This window comes from Oncorhynchus keta, chromosome 21 (genome assembly GCF_023373465.1).
Source record: "Oncorhynchus keta strain PuntledgeMale-10-30-2019 chromosome 21, Oket_V2, whole genome shotgun sequence".
NCBI classification, from domain to species: Eukaryota; Metazoa; Chordata; class Actinopteri; order Salmoniformes; family Salmonidae; genus Oncorhynchus; species Oncorhynchus keta.
Genome location: NC_068441.1, coordinates 11,421,847 through 11,437,459, shown reverse-complemented (window position 1 = coordinate 11,437,459; position 15,613 = coordinate 11,421,847). Strand labels below are relative to the sequence as shown.

At 41.7% G+C, this 15,613-nt stretch overlaps 1 protein-coding gene across 1 annotated transcript in view; it reads left to right on the top strand.

Annotated features, from left to right (window-relative positions):
• Nucleotides 1-14,663: 14,663 nt before the first annotated feature.
• LOC118400119 (extracellular sulfatase Sulf-2-like) overlaps nt 14,664-15,613 on the top strand; it is a 75,907-nt gene continuing 74,957 nt past the window's right edge. Inside the window, exon 1 of the mRNA XM_052473332.1 lies at nt 14,664-14,799. The gene's annotated coding sequence lies outside the window, so the exon portion shown is untranslated. The remainder of the gene's footprint in view (nt 14,800-15,613) is intronic.

Here is a 15,613-nt window from a genome sequence, read left to right as displayed (position 1 = left end):
CCTGCACACATAGATAAAATAACCACTGACCTATAAGATAAAAACAGGGGCAAGAAGAGAATCTACTGCATGTCTGAGCACAGGTTGTTGTTGTCCATAAATCTATGTATGAAGTAGTGTATTTTGAGACTTCTTCCATACGGACAAAGGCACACAGTTGTACCAACAAATGCAATATTCAATCAAATAAACTCAAACTTTTCAACATAAGAGAGAGTTGCGAAAGTCACTGATTTCTACAGCACATTCAGATGTGTAGACAGCAGTCGTTCCACGCAGATAAGATAACAGTTGGAGAGAACAGGACTGGTATTTCTGAGGAGATCAGTGAAGCAGAACCATAACAGACCAACCCCACTCACAGATAATGGGAGAGTGTTATTCTTTCAGCCAGTAGACGGAAACGTAAAACAGGGCTCACTATTACAACAACATGTCTGTGTAGCCTATACTTGTATACAGCATCTGTCAAACCAGTCTGTCATGTTCAGTTTGTAAAGCACTTTACTACACTTCAACCATAGTCGTAAAAAATGCTCCAGTCTGGTGTGTTAACCTGGTTTGTAACACACTACATAATGAAATAAGTGGCGTTTATATGGCTGGGTTATAACTTAACCTTGTCTCCAGGCTCGAATTGCTGGTGGATAGAGCCTGGTAACACTGCACAACAGAGTGGGACTTAAAAGGGTTCTATCACATTTACCATATTATTTTTGGGAAGCCCAGTTGATTCTGAGTTCGGACACACAGTACCAGTCAAAAGTTTGGACACACCTACTCATTACAGGGTTTTTCTAGATTTGGACTATTTTCTTCATTGTAGAATAAAAGACATCTAATCTATGAAATAACACATATGGAATCATGTAGTAACCAGAAAAGTGTTAAACATGTCACGGATCCCCCCCGGCACTGCTGCTCATTCTGTTCACCAGTTTCCTGAAGTCTATGTCACCGGCCTTCTAGGTGTCACTGAACTGGGTCATCACCGCCAACCCCGGACTGTCTCGTCTGATTACGCACACCTGGTTCCCATTCCCCCTGATTAGTATGTGTATATGTGTGCCCTCTGTTCCCCATCGTCCTTGTCAGTTATTGTTACCATGTCCGTTGGTCCTGTGAGCACCTGTGCTGTTGTATCGGCTCCCATGCTACGTGTTATTGGGCACTTGTTTTACGGACCTCTTGTCCCATGTATTATTTAGAGGTCTACACCTCGCTCTGTTGTTTTGGTGGAGAAAATAAAAACCCCTATTACGAATTCCTGTGCTTGTCGCCAGCGTGACAAAACAAATCAAAATGTATTTTAGATGTGAGATTCTTCAAAGTAGCCACCCTTGGCCTTGTTGACAGCTTTGCACACTATTTTTTATACAATGTAGAAAATAGTAAAATAAAGAAAAACCTTTGAATGAGTAGGTGTATCCAAACTTTTGACTGGTACTGTATAATGTTTATATGTGAAAACTATTGCTAGATTTCCCGAACTTCCTTGTTTAAATCACTTGCTCTGCTCGCGCTTTGAAGTCCACAACGAAGTGGGGACGGAGGTTCTAAGGGTTATGCTAGCTGGGGAAGGACTGAGAGATCAGCCAATGAAAACCAGTGGTTGCTTCGTTTGCTCCTACCACAGATGGGTTAGCTGACAACGTCACAAAACCGATGTACATGTTTCAATGGGGCAGAAGTACGTGTCTTGTGATTCTGGATGACCAGATAGCTAGCAACCATGACAAGCTGCCATGTGGGGAATGGTAGGTGGTTCGTTTCAGCTAGTTTCATCTCGTTCTTGATACCATGTCTTGTTTTGAGGTGTTTTCTAATATAGCTAAATAACCAACAACTGTAACAATGTACTTCTGCTACAACAAGTGCTCATTGTGCAAATCTATTCATGTTTTCAATAAACATTGGAGACTAAATATAGATTACATGTTGTAAACAATCTAAGCCAACCCTGTCTGTTTTACCCCATAGTTGCATAGGAGTTGGTTTTGTTGCTGAAAAAACAAACAATTTTATTGACTTCCAGTCAAGTCCCGTTCTGAGGCGTTTTTTGAGAGAGAGAGCGAGACGGCTGGTAGACAAGATTATGGCCTTAACAGGCTGCTACCTGAAAGACAACACCAGACACGTTGTAGTCTACCTTTCTCATCCTGACAGAGAGAGAGAAAGGCGATACAGTGTCTCGCCATAGACACAGACACGCACGCACACGCACACGCACACGCACACACACACACACACACACACACACACACACACACACACACACACACACACACACACACACACACACACACACACACACACACACGTAAGGTCATGGGAACCTCACTGGAAGCTCTGGGCCACTGGGGAATAATGAAGAACAAATAGCAACCCTTGATGTTTACTCAGAGTGAAGTGATCCACAGGTTATTATTACGGCTGTGTTTTCACTGCTCACTGAGCTCTTGATCCTGGGCCACTACCGCTCGGGACCCTGGGACACCACCCTCTGCAACTGGATCCTGAATTTTGACAGATCGCCCCCCAGGTGGTGAGGGTAGATACCAACACATCTGCCACACTGACCCTCAACACAGGGGCCCCTCGGGGATGTGTGTTTAGTCCCCTGTACTCTCTGTTCACCCACGATCATGTGGCCACGCACAACTTTTAGGATTAGGGTTAGGGTTATGGAGTATGCGACAAATTCATTTGGACTTGATTTGGATTTGATCCAGCTTACTTAACTAGAGAATGTTCTCTCTGCACTGCACCTATGCACCCTCAGGCACTAGATGTCAGGCACTAGATGTCAGACGCTCATGTCATGTCTCATTTGCACCCATGGAAGAGTGTAGACCACAGTGGTGCACTGTGGACACAACTGGCATTGGAACAAATCCAAATCAGATTAGAAACAGTTTACCTGGATCGACGTCGCTTTCTCGGGGAAAACCTCATCCTTCTAGTCGAATGCAGTCCTAAAAAGCTTTGGGGTCTTGTATCACAACAGAGATTGATATTAAGCATGAAATAGTAAACCTATGTCGAAGTGGTTAACATCATGGGCAAAAGTTGCTTGTCACAAACGGCATGTTCCTCTGATATTTTTGCTCTTGAATTTTGATCTCTGCTTCTTGTTTCTGGAGCAATGTATTGGCGCCCCCTTGTGTCTTAAACATGTTCTTGTAGCTTCAAATACCGAAGTGCAGGTGCTCACCAACTCCCTCAAAGTGGGACAAAGAAATGACCTTCGAGATGCGACGTATCATGTTTCCTTTTGTCTAAGAATTCGGATAATAATTGACAGATTCATTTAGAATAGGGAGAACTGATGTGCTGCATAACCACTAGATCACTGTACAACTTCAAGGGCGACTGCACTTCTTGATTTGGCCTTGTTTAGATTTAGTTCATTAAGACATGCTAATAGCAATGACTGAATTCAAACGTGCGTTGGCTTTGGGGTGTGGTTTGATGTGGGTATGTCATGTATGTGTGTTCATAGGTGGGAGGAGTTAGCCAAATTATTTAGCCAATTATCTTCAGCCTGCTGGTGAGTGACCATGGCAAAGTCGGTTTGACTTTGGATAGCCTATATCAGTGGATAGTTTAGGGATAGTTAGGGAAATTTACTGGACTGATGGTGCCTGCATCTGATGGTCATGGTTCTTTCAAGAATACTGGGAATTCGGGGGAAAAGGGAAGTAAAATCATGATGTCAGTCACCTTCAGGTCGGAAAAGTCTGAACTCTTTCCCAGTCGGATCTCATTTCTTTCCGAGTTCCCAGTTGTCTTGAACGCTCGGAAGTCGGCGATGTCCGAGCTCCGAGTTCCAAGTTGTTTTGAACACGGCAGAAGAAAAGAGCAGCCAGAGGGTCTGCCATCTCCTTCCTGTCCATTGTGAGACTAACCAGAGAGAGTGGACACCATCGTCCACCTGATGGCAAAACTCATCCGCATCTACCTTATGCACAAATTCATGTTGTTCCTATGAGAAAGCGAAATATTCCTTAATATTAAAATAGACATGACGAGCTGCTAATATTAATAATACAAATGAAGGGCTATCGATACACTTAGCTACTATACTTAACAAAAATATAAGGAAATCAGCCAATTTAAATAAATTCATTAGGCCCTAATCTAAGGATTTCACATGACTGGGCAGGGGTTCAGCCATGGGTGGCTTACTAGGGAGCCAGGTCCAGTCAATCAGAATGAATTTTATCCCTACAAAAGGGCTTTATTACTGACAGAAATACTCCTCAGCATTAACAGGGATGTAAACAAGTTTGTGCACAACATTTGAGAGAAAAAAACTTTTTCTGCATATGGAACATTTCTTAGGATTTTTTATTTCAGCTCATGAAACATTGGACCAACACTTTACATGTTGGGTTTTATATTTTGGTTCAGTGTAATTCATTGCAGTTGCAGCGCGAGCGGTAGTACGGAAAAGCGTGTTTTATGTTTTGTAATAGTGTTGAATAAAACAGTTTTGGCAGTGCTGAATAAAAACTTAAACATGAACTGACTCATAAAAATACCAGCTCTTTGCTATGTTCTTTGACAGTCTCTCTCTTGTCATGCTTTTTAAAAGTTACGAAATCTCATGCAGTACAGTACATGACCAAAAGTATGTGGACACTTGCTCATTCCAAAACCATGGACATTAATATGGAGTTGGTCCCCCCTTTGCTGCTTTAACAGCCTCCACTAATCTGGGAAGGCTTTCCTCTAGATGTTGGAACATTGCTGCGGGGACTTGCTCTAATTCAGCCACAAGAGCATTAGTGAGGTCGGGCACTGATTTTAGGCAAAAGGACATCAAGGGCACATTCCAAGAGCCCTGGCTCGCAGTCAATGTACCAATTAATCCCAGAGGTGTTCGGGGGGTTTGAGGTCAGGGATCTGTGCAGGCCAGTCAAGTCCTTCCAAACCGATCTCAGACCCAGAACAGCCCCAGACCATTATTCCTCCTCCACCAAACCTTACAGTTGGCTGTATGCATTGGGGCAGGTACTGGTACAGGTACTGTCTCATCACTCCAGAGAACACATTTCCACTGCTCCAGAATCCAATGGCGGTGAGCTTTACACCACTCCAGCCGACGCTTGGCATTGCGCATGGTGATCTTAGGCTTGTATGCGGCTGCTCGGCCATGGAAACCTATTTCATGAAGCTCTCGACAAACAGTTATTCTGCTGACTTTGCTTCCAGAGGCAGTTTGGAACTCTGTAGTGAGTGTTGCAACCGAGAACAGGCGCTACATGCTTCAGCACTCGGCAGTCCCCTTCTGTGAGCTTGTGTGGCCTACGACTTCGCGGCTGAGCCCTGTTGCTCCTAAACATTTCCACTTCACAATAACAGCACTTACAGTTGGCCCGGGGCAGCTCTAGCAGGGCAGAAATGTGTCAAATGGACTTTTTGGAATGATGTTGAACATCACTGTGCTCTTAAGAAGCATGTGGAAAAGGGTAATTCAGATTTTAACCTTGCTAATTTCCGATTTATACGAAATTGTTTGACTACAGAGGTAGCAAAACTGTACTTCAAATCTATGACACTCCCCCACTTAACATACTGCTTGACTAGTTGGGCCCAAGCTTGCTGTACAACATTAAAACCTATTCAGTCTGTCTACAAACAGGCTCTCAAAGTGCTTGATAGGAAGCCCAATAGCCATCATCACTGTTACATCCTCAGAAAGCATGAGCTCATGAGTTGGGAAAATCTTGTGCAATACACCAACGCATGTCTTGTATTCAAGATCCTAAATGGCCTGGCTCCCCCTCCACTCAGTACTTTTGTTAAACAGAAAACCCAAACATATGGCAGTAGATCCACAAGGTCTGCCATGAGAGGTGACTGTATAGTTCCCTTAAGGATAAGCACCTTTAGTAAATCCGCTTTCTCTGTGAGAGATTCCAATGTCTGGAATACACTGCCATCAGACACACATAACTGCACCACATATCACATTTTCACAAAATGCATGAAGACATGGCTAAAGGTCAATCAGATTTGTGAACATAATCCCTAGCTGTGTGTAATTCCATGATGTCTGTTGTCTGTAGCTTGTGAGCTGTGGAAACACTTTGTTGCTTTTATGAATTTGTCTTGCTGCTTTTTGTTCTCTGTTGCTCTGTCTATATGCTACTTCTTGCTTGTCCTATGTTGCTCTGCGTGTGCTCACTGCTCAATGATTGTCTGTATTGTAACTGTTATTAATAACCTGCCCAGGGACTGCGGTTGAAAATTAGCCGGCTGGCTAAAACCGGCACTTTTACTGAAATGTTGATTAATGTGCACTGTCCCTGTAAAAATAAAATAAACTCAAACTCTTCAGTAAGGCCATTCTATTGCCAATGTTTGTTTATGGAGAATGCATGGTGGTGTGCTTGATTTTATACACCTGTCAGCAAACAGGTGTGGCTGAAATAGCAGAATCCACTAATTTAAAGGGGTGTCCACATACTTTTTTATATATACTGTATAGTGTATAAAACCTAGCTGGAAGCTGTAGGCACGGTTATTTGCGATTGGCCAGCACAGTAGGCACACTCGATACAGCTACAGGTCTTATGTACAGCCAGGTAGGCAGAGTTTCTCTTTTCAGACAAATGAAAAGGTTAAAAATGGGAACACTTTGCCTACAAATAGGAATGCAAGCCTTTATTGTTGGCTTTTCTAAAGAAATGTTTGGTGATCGACTAGCCTTGACCGGTTGGTGACTACTGGGCTAGAAGAAGTGAGAAATATACCAGGGCACGTATTGGAGTATTAGCCTGGACTGAACAGGAATTTATCAGGTTAAATGGGCTGAATATATTTACACTAATTGTATAGCCTACCAATGCTGAGTTTAAGGGACCATAGGGACTCACTGCAAGCATTGCGTGACAGGCTTCAGGTTTGGCAAGATGGTAGGAGATAGGGTCTATTTAACAGAAAATGTCAACATGCCTTCTTGTCTCTATCTCTGCGGGGTAGAAAACCACAGTTTGCAGCTCAGTTGGCTTGAGAGTACACACACACACACACACACACACACACACACACACACACACACACACACACACACACACACACACACACACACACACACACACACACACACACACACACACACACACACACACACACACACACACACACACACACACACACACACACACACTCTGAAGGTCAGTCTTTTGCTGGAATACTTTAAACCAAGAGGCCCACAGTCACTTTATAGCATTTCTCTAACACGTGCCATATTTTAGCAGCTTTATTTGGGCTCGACTTACCCAAAGTATAAGTGGATTTCAAGTTTTGAAGTCAGTCAACTGCACTATAAATTCAGCTGCCTCAGCAACTTGGGGCATCTACTTTCAATAGTCAGAAGTAGCCTCCTCTCCCATGTGTCCTTTCCAATATCTGAACTTGTGAAATAAAATATCCAGTAGGCTTCCACCATTCTGAATAGTCAGATCAGTGCAAATGCTGGAAAGGAGTCAATTAGAGAAAATTATTCAGAGGGTGGATAGCTATGTGTCCTCTTGTCACATGGTCACAGAGTCTCTCTACTGATCTCCACATAAACATCACTTTGTCCCACTCTCCTTTCAGCACGTCTCATTTACAAAGACTGTACATATTTTTTGAACGAAGAAGATAAATATTTATTTAGCTTTTTCCTTCCTATAGGGGTCTTGGATGGAAATAGGGCATCATAGGGCATCATAAGTACTTTCAAGGAAAGGGATTTATTGATTGTATGAACATACACAAACATCAGGTTTTAAGTGTGAGCAGGATGTTAGTTGGTCTGAATATAGCAGCTCTCCATGTTTAATAAAAGTGTACATGAGATATTGATATGGTTGGCATTCAGGGACCTGATTGATTGCGATGGCATTTGGATGCTCTCAGTAAATGCCAGATCTCATGCTGAGTGCTTGACTAATGGATGTCCACGGATGGCAGCCTCAGCATCAGTCACTTCTGCCCCCCATCCCTTCCCTCCCATCCTCTCCTCCTCTGCCATCCTCTACCAGCGAAAAGGTTATCTATGTTCCTCCAGGTGGAGTAGGAAGAGATGAGTGGATTGATACTTTTGAAATTAGTGGACTGTTACAGTAAGGCCCTTAGACTTCTGAATGGCAATGTGTGGGACACCCTGCTCATATATTATGTATGAGCAGTCTTATTTATATTAACAATCACTTTTACAAGAGAGACCTGGCCAAAATAGCAGCACAAACAGTTGCAGACACATTTACATTTACATAAAACGCAAAGCACTACAGTTTTTAAAAAAAACATACATTTACACATTGAACAGCAAGATGGTTTGGGAATGTGCAACCTGGGGTCAAAACATTGACAGCCACCCACTTCATTTTCCATTATATTGTTTAACCTACGAGCTATAGGAGGATGGGCTCATTGTAATGGTTGAAATGGAATCAATGGAACGGAGTCAAACACGTTGTTTCCATGTGTTGACGTGTTTGGTACCATTCCATTGATGCCATTCCGGCCATTGCAATGACCCCATCCCGGTATGGCTCCTCCCACCGGCCTCGTCTGATGTACAGTAAAGGAACAAAGGTATCTAAGATAATAACAATATCCTCTCAAGATTTTTGTAGATGGGCTTTGTCAGAGCCAGATGAATGAAGGCTGAATGGAAAACCCCCTAATTGAAATTACAATTAGGGGCTCTCTACCTCTCTCCTTCTAGTTTGAATTCAAATATTGCCCGCTTATCCACTCCCTCACAATGATTGCCATTGCTTCATTTTCAAATTAAAATAGCAATTAAAATAGAAAAATGTATTCTAAAATAAAATGAAGAGTACAGACTATGCATCTCAACAGTTGGATTGGAAACAAGCAAATCGCTGTGCGAGGGCCGATATGATTTGACAGAATTTCCTCTGGGTAGTCACAAGTCAGATAGGAACATTACTCAACCATATCTGAGTGGAGGGCTGCAGATGAGCGCATGGACATTTATTGTGTTGCTGTTTTTCCTGTTAGGACAGAGAGACAGTTAATTAAAGTGAGAGGTGTACAATATGTCACCCTGATGATGGGAGAGGCCCATTTCTCGAATAGCGTTCTGGACTCTGTCTGTCTACATCAGCCTTTTCTGCTTTTGCCTGACTCTCCAATCTCTGGATTTGTAATATGACGTGCCAAAGATGATTTTACACAATTCATAATTTAGCTCTGAGTAGAGTGAAACATTATTTCATCTAAGGTTTTTATAGTTTTGTGTTTCTATAGTTTTATTATTTTTGGGATTTTAATTTGCAATTCAATTTAGTTTCAGTTAGTTTTCAGACCTTTTTATTTAGTTGTACACAAATATTTGTATTTCACAATGTATACTAAACAAAATATAAACACAACATGTTGGTCCACACATTTGTTTATATCCCGGTTAGTGGGCATTAGTGAGCATTTCTCCTTTGCCAAGATAATACATCCACCTGACAGGTTTGACATATCAAGAAGCTGATTAAACAGCATGATCATTACACAGCTGCGCCTTGTGCTGGGGAAAATAAAAGGCCACTCTAAAATGCCACAGATGTCTCAAGTTTGGGGTGCAACTGGCATGCTGACTGCAGGAATGTCCACCAGAGCTGTTAATGTTAACGTTCCATTTATCTACAATAAGCTGACTCAAACGTCATTTTAGAGAATTTAGCAGTACATCCAACCGGCCTCACAACCACAGACCACGTGTAACCACGCCAGCCCAGAACCTCCACATCCGGCTTCTTCACCTGCGGGATCGCTGCGAGGTCGTCTGAGACCAGCCACCTGGACAGCTGATGAAACTGAGGAGTATTTATGTCTGTAATAAAGCCCTTTTGTGGTGAAAAACTAATTCTGATAATTGTGTTGAATATTTTGTTTTTTGGGATGTCCTTGCCACTGGGGGGCAGTAATACATAAGGGGATGGGCCAGGTCATACGTTAAGGTTTAAATGATAAACGAAATCTCAATGTGACTTGGATTTAAAAGTAATAGGCTAGCGCTGAGACTGGTCAGAAAATATTGTAGCGACCTTAAATCAACTCCTAGTGATCTCAAGAGCTTTTTACCTCTTGGTGTAATAGGTAAGGTGTTGGCTTGTCAGTCACTGGATCAGGGTTTGAGTCCCAGTTGGAGCTATCTTCCAAATGTGCTACAATATGGTGGAAACTCTCAGCAAATCCAATGCTTTTTAAACTTAGTACATGTAAGAAGAGTCAATTTAGCTACCTGGACAATTATACCTGTTAGCTAGTGATATTGAGGCACGAACTCGGCCTGTTTGAAACAGCGCTATCTCTTGGCAGCTCAGTAGCTTAAACTCCCCAAAAGATTGAAAACCCCTTTAGATTTTTTTGCAAAGTTTAGAAAAAAAGGAAAACTGAACATAATTCATGATGGTTTTGATTTTAAGGTACAGTGAAATATAATTAACAAACCCATTTGAAAAACTAAAACTATAAAAAAACTATTTTATTTCAGTTTACTAAATAGTTTTTTCTTGATTAGTTTGTTTACTATAACCTTCTTGAGTAGTTCAAGTAGTGTACCCAGCCTTTACGTAACAGCCCCCCCACACACACCCCTCCAACAGCATGTGGATGGATGTTTGTTCTTTAATTCTGACATCAGACCCTATACTGGGCCATCTCTGGAGTCTTCCCTCACACCTTGCCTAGTACTCCCTCTTGCGTGCGAGAGTGTTTGTTTGCAGACAGCACTCAAAAAACAAACAATGGGGTCCGCTTTTGGTACAAACAACTCATTAATTATTTAGGACAGCAAACATGACTGGCTGCTAATCTACATAGCCTTTAAAAGGCCCCACAATTTATAATGCAGGCCTTTCTCTCCCACTGTGGGGACATTCCGAGGCTGTCTTAACCCTGCCTGTACACAACACTGCTGTGTCTCTGGAATGGAGGCCATGTCAAAACTCTGCCAGGATACTTTGTCTTTACCCCAAATGTGGTGTGTGCGCACGGGCGTTTATGTACTCAACTGTACGAGGATTTAGAGCAGGGTTGAGTAAAGCCTAAACATATGTGAATGGGTTTTTCCTGCCCGTCTCAGATATGGGAAAACTCAAGTTATTTTGTGGCCCAGTGCAATTTCAGAAAGTATTAATGACAACCAGGCAAGTTCCATAATTAATAATACTTTATTTGGAAAAAGTTAGGAAGTGTCAAAAATATTATTTTAAAAAATAAAGTCTCCTCAAAAATAGAAATTCCATCCCAAAAACCGATTGGGTAAAATCCATCAATCAACATTTCTTATTTTCCAACAGTCAATATTCATCCAAATGTAGCCTGTGTAGTCGAGTCCAACGTGGTGTCAGTTCCTCCACTTTTAGTAAGGCCTCTTCTCCTTACTAGCTCTCTATTGAATCGCTTTCTCTACACAGGTTCCCTTCTCCGTGTAGGACGGGGTTCAGGTCCGTTCCTGGGAAGGCGGCAGTGTAATTATTCGAGTCAGGTAGATACAGTTTCCCCGTGTTAATTCCTGTTTACTTCTAGATCTTCAGCACAATGTTAGCTCATATCTTGCGTAATCATCACTTATCCAAAGTGCACACATTACAGAAGTGACGTTGATCCGTAGATAAGAACGAGAGGAAAACAGTACTTCACTCTAGTTCATTGTTTGGAGTGTTCAGAGGCAGTCGTGGGATACAGGCCCGGGTGCGTCCTAGGAGCAGGCTGCCATCTGAGCGCTGTGTGTCTGCACCGATGCTGGGAGAGAGGCTTGCTCACTGGCTGTGTGCTTCTGTCCTTTAGGGAGTCCTGTTCATTTACTTCACCTGTGCACAATCAAGAGCGGAAAGAGAGGCACGCAGGAATGTCGCCTCTCAATTTGGATTAGAGCAGTTCAATGGCAAAGAGTTTAAAGATGGTAATGTCGCCTCTCAATTTGGACTAGAGCAGTTCAATGGCAAAGAGTTTAAAGATGCAGTCCGGTGTCTTAAACGCAACAAATTTGTAACATATTGTACGAATTGGATTCATAACATATCATCCAAATTGCAACAAAAAAACAGTTTTTGCAGGACGTAACATCATACAAAATGGATTACATATATAATTGCATGATGTAGTATACAAAAAATAGGGACGCGTTTTGGTTCGTGAGCACCGCTTTCTAAACTGCTGGCTGAAATTATACAGTAGTTCTTGAGTGTCACTTGATAATTTAAAACATGTGTAACAGTTTAGCTTCCGTCCCTCTCCTCGCCCCAAACCAGGGACCCTCTGCACACATCAACAACTGACACCCACGAAGCATCGTTACCAAACACACCACAAAAGCCACGGCCCTTGCCGAGCAAGGGGAACGACTACTTCAAGGTCCTCAGAGCGAGTGACGTCAACAATTGAAACGGTATTAGTGAGCACCACCGCTAACTAGCTAGCCATTTCACATTGGTTACATTCACCTCTCTTTTGACCTCCTCCTTTTCCGCAGCAACCAGTGATCCAGGTCACGGCACCAATGTAACAGTTTAGCTTCTGTCCCTCTCCTCGCCCCTAACTGGACTCGAACAAGGGACCCTCTGCACACATCAACAACTGACACCCACAAAGCATCGTTACCCATCGCACCACAAAAGCCCTTACGTCCCCGATTGAAACACTATTAGCTAGCCATTTCACATCGGTTACACATGCATGTGGGTAGCACTCCTGAGAATTTAGAACATGCATGTGGGTAGCACTCCTGAGAATTTAGAACATGCATGTGGGTAGCACTCCTGAGAATTTAGAACATGCATGTGGGTAGCACTCCTGAGAATTTAGGATACGCGTTATTGGTAGCACACGTGAGATTTCACACTTCAATTATTGAACATGCAGCACTTGTGAATAGGTTGACACTGCAAACATACTTCAAAACATGTGAGCACAGCAAACATGAGAGGGGGAAAAAGGAAGCTCATCATTACCAGGTGACATGTGTACAGGAACCTTCCATTTACAGAACAACTTGACACATTTTGTAATGTACTCGCCTGTTTAAAAACTGATTACATGAGTAATTATTTTAGACAGCGGGGTTCCTTGTTAAACCAACCTACAGGCGCCACCTGCTTAGTATGTGTGGCAGTTATTACAGCAAATACGGTATATTATATATGCAAATGGTAAGACGTCAACAGGGTTTAGTTAATTAGCAAGCAATGTGAGCATGGCTTTCCAAACAGAGGCTTCTTTTACTTTGGTGCGAAGGTCTCTGCAGGGGGCCCCACTTTGATCTGTAGATCCCACGGTCTGAAGGAGCATTGCTCCTACTAGCAGCACTGTCAGTCAGACAGGGAAATGTCCATGTAAAAAGCCCCATGAGCACTAACATGAGAAGTTTATATAGGAGAACATGAAAACTAAGTCTATATATTTTTTTCATTAAGGCATGTATAAATGTTTTTAACCATTTCTATAAAAAAAAGTAGGAATAAGCAAAGGCTTTGATTTCTGCTCAAACAGATGGAAAAGGGGTCTTAGAAAACAGTTGCAGAAAAAGTCTTAAATCTGCAATATGTAACCTTTTGGGCGACTAGACCAAATTCACATAGAAATCCCAGTTATAAATCTGTCATTATCATTGAAAGCAGGTCTAAGAAGCGGAAGATCTGTTCTATGTGCTCTATTTTTATGCTTCCCGTTCTTAAGTTTTGTTTTTGCATCTTTTGCTTTTGGTTTTGTACACCACCTTCAAAAAGCTGAAAATACAATGTTTTTGGTTATTGAAAATATATTTCAATTTAGATGGCACCATGATTTTCTACACTATGCATTGCTTGTTTTGTCATATAAAGTTAAATCAGGCAAACTATTAGAATTTTTGCAACCAGGAAACGGCAAAGCAATTTCTGCATGTTGCACCTTTAAAAGGTATTAAAGACATCAAAACAATAATGTTGAAGAAAAGACCTCTGACAACTAATATCAACATTTATATTTAGTTTTGCAGAAATTTGCCTTCTGGAAGTTATATTGCCTAGTGTCTTGTCATTCTGTTACCAAAAACCCACATATATTTAAAGCTAGAATCCTTAATTGAAACAATAACAGAGAGGTCACCCAGCTTGTGTTACCGCGCTTCTGTTTTGGTAAAAAGCTGAGGGATGGGCCTGGAGAAATGTAGGGCCCAATAAAATCCATAATGTGGGGAACGCAGACAGAATCAAGACGTTAAAACGCAATTCAACAATATAATATATATATTTTTTAACTTAGTAGGGAATAAACCAAAGGTATTTCAAATGAATTAATTTGCCCAAGTTTATCATAAGACATGAACAGAATGCATCAGTGATTTGAATTTCCTGCAAATTTCAGAAGAGGCAACGAGAATTCCCGATCTGTGTATGTGCGGTGCACGTGTCTACCACTTTGTGTAGCCGTTAGCGATGCTGCCAATGATAACCTTTTTCGGGTATAGATAGAAAGGCTTTTCCATAAACATTCTCAATTAAATGTTAACTATACTGAACAAAAATATAAACATGCAACAATTTCAAAAATGTTACTTTACTGCACATTTTAGATAGATTTTATAGGGCCCTAGAAATGTAACCACTCTCAAATGTGTAAGGATCGACGCTGATAGACGAGAAACAAGTACAGGGAGTGAACATTTAATGAATGATGGACATGGAAGAGGACAGCGTTCCGAAGAGAAAACATAACAACATTAGTGCTGACACGGGGAACCAACTGAGGAACAGACAGATATAGAAGGGCAATCAACAAAGTAATGGAGTTCAGGTGAGTACAATATTGCACAGCTACGCGTAATTATGGTGACAGGTGTGCGTAATTAATGGCAGTTTGGCGCCCTCGAGCGCTAGAAAGGGGGAGCGGGAACAGGCGTGACAAAATGCCTATACATAGCTATAGACGGACCATCCATGATATCAAAATGATAGTTTTAAACGTGTTGAGGCAATACAGTGTTTGTTTACATTTACATTGTTTGCAAACATTGTAGTAACACAAGATTGTTTTGGGGGTTCTGATGGGATATGTCAGTTGAACTAAGCTCATGAGGCATTTATAAGTTATAATCTTAAAGAATCAATGGGTATATGTCATACATTTATAAGTCAGTTAATGTCACCTCCCCCGGCTCTTACTGACACCTACTTATGAGCCCTCTCTCTTTTCATTTACTGTAACCAGCCCTCTCACCCACTTAGCACCGACCGACACCGGACAACCATGGACGTTGAAAAGTAGTTTAAATTTGGTCAATTCAAGTATGAACCAATCTTAAAGTCTGTTTCACAAGTTTGGACAGCACATTACAGTGCAGTACAGTACAGTAGAGGACAGTGCAGTACATTAAATTACAGTACAGTAAAGAAAAATAGAGTAGAATATAGGTCAGTACAATACAGTACAGTAATGTACAGTAGAGTTTAGTATAGTACAGTAGAGTAGAGCACACTAGACTAGAGTACAATACTGTAGTGTCAGTGTTTCCCCTAGGATTTATTTTCAGCAGCGGTGGCAAAGTTAGCATGCTAGCTGTTCCCATAGACTTCTATTCATTGCGGTAATGCTAGTGAGTCTTTGCGCT